This window comes from Oratosquilla oratoria, chromosome 31, assembly GCF_046742065.1.
Source record: "Oratosquilla oratoria isolate Oo_2021 chromosome 31, ASM4674206v1, whole genome shotgun sequence".
Lineage (NCBI taxonomy): Eukaryota > Metazoa > Arthropoda > Malacostraca > Stomatopoda > Squillidae > Oratosquilla > Oratosquilla oratoria.
Window position 1 is genome coordinate 19,680,150 of NC_134807.1, and position 12,709 is coordinate 19,692,858.

General features: G+C 39.1%; 1 protein-coding gene across 3 annotated transcripts in view; it reads left to right on the forward strand.

Annotated features, from left to right (window-relative positions):
- The first annotated feature begins 7,439 nt into the window (after positions 1–7,439).
- SPARC (secreted protein, acidic, cysteine-rich) overlaps positions 7,440–12,709 on the forward strand; it is a 55,738-nt gene continuing 50,468 nt past the window's right edge. Inside the window, exons 1-2 of one of the 3 annotated variants that reach the window (XM_076213389.1) lie at positions 7,440–7,580; positions 7,776–7,861. The gene's annotated coding sequence lies outside the window, so the exon portion shown is untranslated. Of the gene's footprint in view, positions 7,581–7,775; positions 7,862–8,286; positions 8,458–12,709 lie in introns of those variants that run through there. The other 2 variants (XM_076213388.1, XM_076213390.1) reach the window with 2 other exon arrangements.

Consider the following 12,709-nt stretch of genomic DNA (forward strand, 5'->3'; position numbering starts at 1 on the left):
GTTCTTCACACATGTACAGCTAACAGCTGGTGATTATTCCCCTTCCGTTCACTTTCAGCCAGTGATTTTTTTTTTATCTATTCTTATTTTACTTTTTATTTATTTTTAAATACTGTGGATACAAACCCTCCTTTCAGTGAGCAGCCTGGTGTACGATAACCGAATGTATAGGATAATTATATTCTGTTTGGGAGTATTTTTATTTCAGTACCCTGTGTGATCATGTGTGTGTTTTGAACGTGAGAGATTGTGCCACCATATACGGGGAAGATGCAGACGTTGAATGCCCTCACCAGCCACCGTGGGGATGAGACTGGCATAAAACGAGTGAGGTTCTGTTGGAGTGGTGAAGAGTGGTCAGATGCAAAGAAAACGGAGAGATATGCCATAATGATAAATAAATAAATAAAAACGCCCTGGTTCATGATGGAAATACGCAAGAACTGGTTTACTAACTGGTTAACAAATGTAATATACTTGGTAACAATGAAGTGAACGCTGAAACGATTGTTGTAAGAGATAAATTCATGGATAGGGATGAAAGTTGGTAAGGGACACTGAACTATCTTACGGTTTCTTGCAGTCTCCTCCATTCTTATGTGATGTTCTAACCAATCTAATATACCTTTACCCAACGTGACGACCTTACGTAATCAAACCATTCTTATCTGAAACTGCAATTTATTTTTTGACCATTTCTCATTCGGTGATGCAAATGCAACAAGGAGAGGTTATGGTCGAGAAAGGCAAGACGCTGGCACGTCTAGGGAAAGTGAGAGTGAAGATGAGATTAAGATTTGAAGGCGTGAGGGATCAGGACGACGATATTTCCTGCTGGCTCTTATGAGTCACACCCGTGTCGACTCCTTGGGTGGATGGTAGAGCAGGAACTGCCATCTCGGCGGTTGTAGGTCCAGAGGCTTGCCATGTGATGAACAAACCAGCTCTCCTCCTCCACCTCCGTCTCCCGCCTAGCAACATCCTCCACAGTTCCCTGGGTGTTATCGCACTGAGCTATTTTTCCTTCGACTGTTGGAACGGATTTGCAACCCGCAGCTTTCGAGAAGGAATCTGGTATCCTGGAGGAAAATAATTTTCCTCCAGTATATTAAATGACTTTCTACGTGTTTTTGAGAAAACAAAATAGTTTACCATTGTGATTGGTTAGAAGTTGAAAGGAATAATAGCCAATATTGTGAAAAAGCCGATTCAACATCTCCCATTTCCTGTGTGACGTCATTAGTTTCTAATGCCTTACACAATTAAATCTATTGTTATTAGAATTATTATGAATGGTGAATTATTATTATTGAAATTGAAAGAACTCTCTTATCAGGAGGCTAGGACGGCGACCCTAATAGAGGAATTTGTAGCGTTGAATTTAATGAACCCTTAGTTCAACTCGCCGTTGGTAGGGTTCGAAACACCATCTCCTCAACCTCCGCAAATAACGACACTCTAACCTGCTCAGGCAGCGAGAATCCAAAATAAACATTAGTTAATATCATTTAAACCTAATTAATTAAAATTGTAGGGTCACACGAAGAATTGTCGCCCTAGAACGCCCACATGAAGATTCGTCACCCCATGATTCCCACCTGAAGAATTGTCACCCCAGTACGCCGAATATCAACAGTGGAATAAAGATTAGGTTAGGTTAGATGAGGGTTATGCTTATTGTCATCAACTTATACAACCGAAGAATCGTAAACCCAGGATGGCCCACATGAAGAATTGTCACCCTAGAATAGCCCACACAAAGAATTGTCACCCTAGAATAGCCCACACAAAGAATTGTCACCCTAGAATAGCCCACACAAAGAATTGTCACCCTAGAATAGCCCACACAAAGAATTGTCATCCTGTCGAGGTCTAGGGTAACGATTCTTCATGTGGTCCAAATTTTGTTAAATTAACAGCATCCGAATTAAAATTACTTCACACATACTCGGCTGGGCTTCACTCAGGTGATTAAAAGTGGTGGTCGGCTGGCTGAAAAATAAACGCGAACGATTGCGTTTGTGGGTCAATGAATGTAGGCTTTATCTCCACAGAGATTCTCTTCGGGTGAATGAAATCGCCTGGCGACGACTAGAGAAATATGGGACGATAGGTTCCGTCTACTAGGTAAGGCTATCTAAGTTCTGAAAAGAATAAAGAAACGATAAAAGAAAATGGTGTCAGAGAAAACAAACATGATCCAGTGTCATTTTTGTTTTCCTTGTTTTCTTGTCGGAACTTCGGCTAACCTAACCTAACCTCGTCAACCACTTTGGGTGGGGCTGACAAAATAGCTTATAACGGTTGTGATGTGGGAAGATACACATTCCCAGTTGTGCTCTGAGAAAGATGAAATTTTTCCACAGCTCCAAGAACGGCGAGCCTCTCTCAGTGGTCAGCCATTGCCCATTCAAGACCTTGCTCAGTTTAAGAACAATATAAGTTCATCAACGAAATTATAATGAAGAATCGAGTCTCACATCTTCAAGGAAGCGCTGTAAGATTTAGGAGCATTTGTATACAGTATGTGCAGGGTGCGGCAAAATGATCTGACACATTTGTAGGTTTAATGAAAGCCAAATAGAGTAAAAAACAAAAATGTGTTTTCATACGTACATTTATATGTATATTTAGAAAAAAATGATTCTTTACTCTATTTGCCTTTTGTTAAACTCACAAATGTGTCAGATTGTTTTGCCGCACCCTGTACATATATAAGTTCTTCTTAATCCTACAGCGTAACAGATTAAATAACAAAAATGTGTTTTTATATGTTAATTTAGAAAAACTTTTTTACTCTGGCTTTTATTGAACCTACAAATGTCAGATAATTTTGCCGTACCCTGTGTGTATATATATATATATACATATATATATATATATATGTGTGTGTGTGTGTGTGTGTGTGCGTGTGTGTGTGTGTGTACCGATGTATATAAATCTTAGCACAGAGCGTGCGAGTCTATAGTGAAAGTAAAACTAAAACCATAGCTTCTTCACTTGGTCAGTACTCAATGAATAGGTATCACTTAGAGTATCAATTTTCTCTTGTTGATAATTTTGCAATGGTGGTAAGTGAAACGACTGAGAAGTTCGAGGCTCTAGAAGTCACGTATATCAATGCTCGTGACATTTAGAATAAAACTTCAAGAAATCCAGGCGTATATCTAAAAGAGGAAATATGGATATGATAGGAATAACCCAAGTTTCGGATAGTCAACACTTCAAAATTTCTTTCCATAGCGTTGTGTTCTTTTGAAAAGTGACATCAACCTTCTAGATTATATCGATTGTCTTGTAATAGTGTAAACATTTGAATTTACGCTCTATGAAACAAACGACTGTGTCACCCACACACTTCAGTGTGAGATATTTGTAAGCGTGCAGTGTTATAATTTAGACGATTAATCTGTGGAATTAGGCGGTAGAAGTAACAGTGTGAATTAAAGAGTATTAATTCGTCATTTGTGGTATCCCACCTCCCCTCTCCCGCTACTTCAGAGAGAATTCTCTACGCCCGTGGGCGTCTCCAATCAGTTTTGGGGACGTCGTCGAAGTGGGTAAAGGTGTTCATACTCGTAGATGAAAAGAGTCATTTTAAAACCTCTTCCATTTTACAAATGGAATTGAGTAATATGGTGAAATTAATAGAAGTTAACAAATGCACAACAATTTATATTCTGTGCGATCCATGGATTCCGTTCATGGTGTTGCATACGTCATTATTCTACTAACCATTCTGCCAAATCATCCTTGGTACATGACTCTCTATCTCTTATTTCCTATCTATGTGCTATTTTATTTATTTTTTAGTCTGTGTATAGTAAAGGAATCTGTATAGTACAACGAGTATTTCCCTTTAGGATAACAACAACGATTACCCATCTCATGTCATCTGTGACAACTCGGCGTCACGGGGTAAAAGCGTGCCACGTGTTAAAAAATTTACTAAAATCTTTGTTATTATCCTAAAAAGTGGTGCACATTGTACAATACAACTTCCTTTATCATGTACATGATGTAAAAATAAATCAATTACAACATAGATGGGAAACAAGAGAGGGAGGCATGTACTTAAGTTGATTTGGCACAATGGCCAATAGTAAATCATGACGTATGCCATACCTTGAACGAACTTATTGAATTTGCACATAAATCTGGCCCATAATTTGCCAAGACTTTTGTCGTTGATGATTTGATATATTTCCACATGTAGTCGTTTTCTTACAGTAAAGTTGATTATGTTGTCAGCAAAACTATGCTAATACAATAACAATTAAATTAATATTTGCCTGGTTCTCATATATAACTGGTCATGTTTCTTAATATTACGTGTTGTTTGGATTTGCTTGTCGCCCTCCTTCGAGAATGTAAACCTTCTCAGGCGGGACTTGTTTTCATTTTGTTGACGTCTTAGTCGCATATTCACTGCCTTGTTTCATAGTTTGTATTCACTTTTGACAGTTTTCAGTTCTACACTATACAGTGTCATATCTCAGGAATGTCTTCACCAAGAGTCAATCTTCGTTGGAGTAAACGAAGGGAACGTCTACAGAATTCATGACTGGGGCAAGTTGATCTCTCTTCCTGGCGTATGATGCCCCCAATTGATGATAATGGAAACACAAAGTCGATTTAAAAGAACAATTCAGGTATAATTTTTCACGAACCTTCATTAGTAGAGACTTCCACCAAATACGCACGATTGTGATAGTGGCATAAGACATATTCATGTTCAAGTCAGTAACCAGCAGCCCACGGGCAATGCGCCCAAGGGAGGTCACTGGGTCCTGTGCTGTGCCCCGCAGGGCCGCCCGGGTCCCTCCTCAAAGGGACAGGCATGCTCATAACCAAGAACGAGCAATTGTTGTCACGTCTTCACGCATATAATATCATTATATGGATTTCTTTTTCCATATTTTGTTACTTGTATTCGCCATTTGTTTCATATATTTTTATTTGAGCCATGAAAGCCTATTATAGTATACCTTTAACTGATTAATCTATGAATGTATTTGTTTATTTATCTTTATTTCTTCATTTATCTATTTATCTATTTATTTATTTATCTATTTATCTATTTATCTATTTATCTATTTATCTATTTATCTATTAATCTATCTATTTATCTATCCATCAATTCTGTTTACCTATTTATTTAATTATCTGTTTATTTACATGTTTATTTATCTTGACCTATTCGTGGACTTATCTATTTATTTTATTATCTATTATTTTACTTATCTATCTAATTTGTTAATTTTTTATTAACTTATTTAATTTGTATTTTTTAATTTACTTATTTATTTCTTATTTTTATTTACTTATTTAATTTTCATTTATTTACATATGCATTTATTTGTTTGATTTATTTTTGGCTAGCGCTTTGTTTTGGTTCACGTCAGGCAATCTATTTCGGCTCTGAATGGCTGAATGGAGGAGGCTGCGAGACCATAAGGCCAACACCAGGCACTTCCATGTTCATTACCACCTATCATCTCCATCTGCAAAGTTATCTAACCTTCTCTGAAAAATAACGATAATTTCAGCACTCACTATATGTTTATTAAGTCTATTCCATTCGTTAACCATTCTAAAGTTCTCAACTAGCCCACGACACTTCAGTACACTTTAAATATTTCATTCTGATGAACGCTAAACTATTGTATTCATAATTTTGTGTCGGTTGATGCCGGGCGATTTTATTAATTTCCAAGGTGTTATTCAGTGCTTCCTTTGGAGATATAGCTAAATATATGGATAGATATAGCTAGATATAGCTACATATATAGATAGATATAACCAGCTAGATATAGCTGGCTAAAACCGAACGATTTTTCTTCTAATTTTAGAAGTATTTTCCCTGGGCGCTGAATGTTGATGAACAACTTGTAAAATAATTCACGAGACCCTATGTTTATTTTTATTAAATTATTTGTATTATTATTATTGTCACTTACCCAATTGACATTAACAATAAAATAAATGAATAGATAAGATACATATGGGACCTCATTAATTATTTTCCGAAGTTGTTCATAGATATTCAGTGCCCAGTGGGCAAGATGCAAGGATGACCCAGGAAAAAAAAAAAAAAAAAAAAAAAAGAGGGAGGGAGGGGTGGTGAATGGGAGTGGAGTATGTGGGGATGAAATGTGTGGGAATTGATTTATGCCTTTGACTTTGGCTACCTCCCTTGTAAGGGGGAAAAACCGTTGGTACATGTATTGTAATTATTATTATTATCATTATTATTATTATTATTATTATTATTATTAGTGGTGGTAGTAGTAGTAGTCGTAGTAGTACTAGTAGTAGTAATAGCAGCATAATAGTATTACTATTAATAGAATTATTATAAAAAAAAATTCTTTTGTTAAAGCCTGGTGATTCTGTTCAACTTATAAGTGCCCTTCTAAGACCCATCTTAGAAGGGTTGATATCGATCACTGGAAAAAAGAATGTTTATATGCAAGTAATGTTTACAATCAATAAGTCTGTCTATATATTGAAAACCTGCCAACGCCTTCACATCCATCAGGAGATGCAAGGCTGGTACTCTGTCTTCGGACATCTTTAGAATTGCATTTCTTGCATCTTATCACGCACGGGGTACTCATCTCCGACGAATACTTTTAGTAGATGACATAAAAGTTTATCTGTTGCCAATCTCTATGGGGCTGCGGGTTTTCCACTCAATGAAACTCGAGGTATCAATTCTTATTAGTTGAATAAAGCCACTATGTGTGCGCGCGCAATTGCTTCTGAGGTTACATTTGCATATTTCAGAGTAATTTTATTCGTGTTAGGGGTTCTATACGCTCGTGGACAATTGCTCTGTTGCATGGTGTGCGAAGCGAAAGCATGTGTCGTATATACATTGTTTGCCCCGTCCAGTTCGTTAATGTAATGATGTCATGATTGCTTGAGATGCGAAGGTTGCGCGCGGCGACGTCTCCGCGCCTGAAGATGTGACATTAGGTGGGCGCCGCGTTGTGACGTCACGTCTTCGCTTGGAAATGAAGCCACTACGCGTTGTTTCTTTGCTTACATTTACTATCCATCATTTTCTTTCATTCCACGAGAACTGGCAGGTCTTAACGTATTCTAGTGCATATTTCAGTGGAGACCAGGGGTTGGGGGAACTTCGGACAAAGGCGAACACCAGAAATGACCTTACTATTCAAAGATCTTGTTTGTTTACGTTGTCACGGGCCTACTCTCATTTGTCGCTTGCTACTGACGACATCGGCATGATGCGTGTGGAGAAAGTGGAATCTGGACCTACCCTTCGTCAACCACCCCTGTTTGTGGAACAGCTGCATACACGTCTTCTAGGAATCCTCCCTCCTAGCATCGATGAGGAGAGGTCTCCAACTCACGATGCACCAAGATGTCGTGTTTTGCCCTCTTCTTATGTAACTCTGCGAGCTCTTCGATTGCCCGGCTCCAGCACTTGCAGACGATCTGTCTGCCGTGCTGGATATATCACCGTGTCTGTTAACGTTGTTTTCAAGAGAAACTTTTGAAGACTTTGACCTCCCTTCTTACTGTGACTACGGGCGATGTTGCCATCACGCGTACGTCTTCATCTATTTTCCTTGGCATTATCCCCGAAACATTTACTTTTCCTTCAAGCCACATTTTGTTTCATTTATATAATTATAACAGTTAATATCCATCAATATGTTGCATACTGAGAGAGGTATTCAGTGAAATAATGAAACAATATTTATATGGTGAATTCTCGCAATGAGCTCTGCCCGTGCCCACAGCCCGACAGGGGCGACTTCGCCATATGTCTGCAGTTCACGCTCACCGGTTGTGGAGGACGTGTCCAGTAACCAGGCGTCTCCAGTAGGTGAACCTTTTTTAATGTTCAGTTCTTAGGTTAGCATTATTTGGCAGTGGCGTCAAATGTATGCATGAGGTGGCTCACTATTTCGCTGCCTGCTTTAGAGTCTCCAAATGAATCTTTGAGGTGAAGGGGAAGGAGGGATTGTTGAAATAACAACCTCGCTTTTTCGTGTTGGAAGACGAACAAGAAAAACAAACAACACGAACGCAATACGAAAGTGGATGAAGATGATGAGTGGAGATGGTAGTGTCTTGGGCTTGATATGCGGAGCCCTTGGTGGAGGATGTTGTCCAGGAGGGAGTGTCAATGGGAGTGGAATTTATGAGACGGAAGGAGGGTGCGTCTAGGGGAAGTCGGTGAGAAGCGGGCTTGTTGTTGGACCCCGCCAGAGTCTCCTACTAATTCTCAGGGGCTCGGGGATTAAGACCTGGGAGTTAGACCAGAGGCTGGTGGGATAGGGTTTGTTTGTTCTGATCTTAGAGCTATTCAACATCAACAACAGCAACAAAAACAACTGCACCAACACCACCACCCCGAACACGAACAACAACCTGACCCCATATTACCATATCCACCTGTCTGCTCGCGTTGGGAGGAAGGTAAGGAGCGGGTAGGCTTGGTCAGTAAGAACAAGGCGTGCCCTTCGTTATGTTTTGAAGGGCATGCATAGGATAAGAGAATTAGGTCATAGTAGGGTGACAGTGAGGGAGGGGTTTAAAGCTGGAATTCAACTCGTGTTAGATTCATTTGGTCTGAAGCATCTATATTTTGTATTTGAAGTTACTGATGGCAGTTATGACAGTTAAAACCCACTTGAGGCCGAAGCTTTTATTGAATGTATTCTCGATCGTTGGAACTATCAAGTACGCAATAAATTTGACATGGTGCTTTCCATAAGATATGATTTTTTTTCTAGACTGTCGGAATTTTTGTCTTATTCATTATGATAATAAAAAGTATACTTGATGCGCATTTGAACGCACTCGTTAAATACTACTCAAAAGTCGAGAAAATAATCATATGTATTGTATTTGTATAACATTTTAGAATGTTACAAAATAATTGTAGCGTATGGAAAGAATAGAAATTTGAAACCTACAAAAAAAAAAAAATAATAATAATAACTACGGATGATGGGTAGATTTCTTTTATTAGCAATATGAGGTTGATTTACAGCAATATAATTTCTTAAAAAGTAAATACGTATTTTGTGTTGCGTGATTTACGAATGGAAAGCATGTGATTCGTAAAAATAAAACAATTTAAAGAATAAACTTTCAGTGCCTGACAGCTCGTATAAAAGTAATTTGTACATGAAGACATTTGTTTAGCACTATCAGGGCAAGAGAGAAATGTGAGTGGTGACTGGTTGTGAATAGATGATAGATTGACGCGGCCCGAAGGCTAGCCTGCTCTGCAAATTTTTGAGTAGATGAGTGGGGAGGGTCACCATGTAATGAAGCATTGGGGGTAAACAAGCTTCAGCTGTCGGGCCCTCTGTGGAGGTGCTGTGTCTTGCTGCATTGCTTCTGACCCAGGCAGTGGGTGGGGAGCAGGGGTAGCCTATACATTCTCAAGGAACTAAGATAAAAGGGACAAGTGGATGTGGGTTGAGTGGCTGGGCTGGGCCACCCCCGTTATAATAGGGATAGGGCCTATAGTATGTATGTAATATTAAAAAAAAATACAAAGCAAGTGTGTCGTATAATTTTTGAAGATAAATATGTTTTGGAAACTTTGAAAATAAAATAGAATCAAATTTTGATACCTGGCATCTTGTATATTTTTTGTTTTCAGTATTTTATGTGTATCATAGTGTGAGCGTAGTATATGTTTACATGTACTTATAATAGTTCTATGCATAAAAAATAACCATGACAAATCTTACAAATGGATTGCATGTGTTTTTTTCTACCTATAAAACAAAGGTTTACCCACCTTACTATGTCGAAGGCAATCTCTTCTCGCAGTGTCTTTAGCAGTTATATATAATCATTTGGCAAAGTATTTGGTTGAAACATTGACTAGATATAATCTTAGTAGTGTGAGTACGTGGGTTGCAGCTAGTTGTGACTCCACCCTTGAATGAATTATCACACTGGGTTATTTTTCCTCCAACATTCTACGTCCAGTCCCCATTCGAATAACTTGAATATGACTTCGCTAAGAAACCTAGACTTCCCTTAGAACATTTCAACAATATGTCTAACATTCGTATAGGTTAAAAAAAACTCTTTACAGTTCAGCTTTGCAATGGATGACGGAAATATTATTTGATAATTAATTGGAGATTTGAAAAAAAGAGATGTTTTAACTGAAATCGTTTTCACTCGAACGAACAAACTGTCGACGCTTGCTAAGCCCAAACCGTCCCCTTGAGCTGTTTCGCCCACACATGGGTGTTGTCAACGGCATCTCTTAAAACGTGGGAAAAGTCGACTATATAGTGTGAACCCCATACCTACAATGGCGCTCCAGACCTGAATAAAATTGCTTATGTTTGGCCAAAATAAGATATTTAACGTACGTAAAAGGTTAGATATTGACATGTGTCTGAGTACCTGAATCCAGTCCATACCGGGTGCTATTCTTTATTGAAATGTAACTTTTACCAAACCCTGTTATTCATCTCCATGGCACCCTGGGTATCAAAGGACGATGACCTACCTCGGTTGATCCTTATTCTGCCCGGGGGCACTTGTCCTTGTATGTACTCTTCCAAAAGTGTTTATTTTATCTTAAGAGCAATAGGATCAGCCGATATGGAACACAGCGCAAGGCTGGAGTCGGGGAAGGGGGGTTTGAATCCCGTGAGAGAGAGAGAGAGAGAGAGAGAGCAGGGACTTTCTCCTTGGGGTGGAGGGGATTGGACCCCAATTGAAATATTGATCTTTCTGAAGGTAATCGACATATGCTACAATCTACGCAAACTACAAGACACGTTTTTGAATGTCATTGATGTTACTGACAGTAAATATAGATACTGTATTTCATTCATTGAGGCAGATTTGTAACGGTGAAGAGGAGGGATCATTCGGGACTTGCTGTGAAAATGGTGCAAGGGCAAAAAAAAGTTGAGAGACATTGGTATAGAGTAAAGCAGAGGTATTGCTATGACTAGTTAAGTAGAAAAAAAATAACCTTGCCCCCCCTCCCTTCCCGAGTCTCGAGTTCTTATGCGATTTATCTTTGTTTCCAGCATTTTTACCCATCAGTACAGATATAACACCAGATTGGTTCGGTGACAGCAGTGAAAAAGGATGGAATTATTTGTTATTATTTGTCTGTTTATTATTATTGGCTTGATTTTCATTTATTATTTGTAAATTTTTTATTATTTAGTATTTTCCTGTTTATTAATTAATTAATTATACCTATGCATATATTTATTTTATTATTTGTGCTGTTATATTTACTTATTAATTTATCATTATTAATTTTTTTCTCATCTGACCCAACATGGACCAATGGGTCTCCTGTTGGCATGCTTCTCTTTTGTAATCCTGCATAAGCCCACGGTAAAGAATAAATCACATATAACTATGATATATTTACTAATTGCCAGTAGACTGGAAGTGAGCATTAAGGGAGAGCGACTGGAGGAAGTGGATAGTTTTAGATACTTGGGTGCAAATGTGGCAGGAAAAGGTGGAGGTAGAATGTAGATTGAGAGAAGCGAGTAAATGCCTTGGTGGATTAAAAAGTGTAATGAGGAATAGACATTTGGGAATGGATGCTAAGAGGAGACTGTATGAAGGAGTGATTGTGCCAACAGCACTGTATGGGGCAGAAACATGGAATATAAGAGAGGAAGAGAGAAGGAGTTTGAATGTGTTTGAGATGAGGTGTCTGAGAAGTATGATGGGGGTTACTAGGCTAGATAGAGTGAGAAATGAGGAGGTGAGGAGGAGAACAGGGGTGGAAAGGGAGTTGGGAGATAGGGTTGATGAAAGAGTAAAAGAGTATTAGGATGGTTTGGACACATGGAAAGAATGAGTGAAGAAAGACTAGTAAAAGAGGTATGGAAGGCAGATGTGGAGGGAGTGAACATGAGGGGACGTCCTAGGATGAGGTGGATGGATGGGGTGAAGGGGGCTTTGGGGAAGAGGGGAATGTCTGTTGAGGAAGGACGGGAGAGGACAGAAGACAGGGGTGAATGGAGAATGGTTGTATATGGATGATGTGATGCAAGAGGTGGAATGGGCGGGGGGATGGGGGGTGAGGTAGTATGTGTGAGCAAATTTTGACAGAGCCCGAAGGGATTTCTCCCCCGTCTTCTTCATGCATGGGGAGACGGAGAGGGGGGGGGGATCCCCGATTTAATGAAGCGGCCTTGCTGTGGATGTGCTGTGTCTTGCGACACTGCTTCTGACCCAGGCAGTGGACAAGGTGCAGGGATGACCCGTCATCCAGGAGGTGCTAAGATGAGAGGGAGGGTGGGTGTGTGGAGTGTATTCAGGGATAGAATGAGTGGGGATGATTTTATGCCTTTTCCTTTTTGGCTACCTCCCTTGTAAGGGGGAAAAAGCCTTGGTATATGTATGTATGTAGGATCTATTTACCAGATGGACGAGATTGTCCTCCATCAGTTTCTTCCTCCTTCATTCAGACAAAAAATATGAAACCATCTAATGTATTACCTAGGTGTGACGTTATAAGAGAAGAAAGGATAGTGAAAAGGAGCGAAAATATATGCCACACGAAAAATAAGAGCAATCAAATTCTCCATGTCCTGACTAATGTATTCACGATTAGTTATTGAATTATGCATCCTTGAAATTGTGATGAAGCAATCACTTTGCAACAGTAACATAAAAAAAAATCGTGCTTGAATGATAGGAAGGATGGATC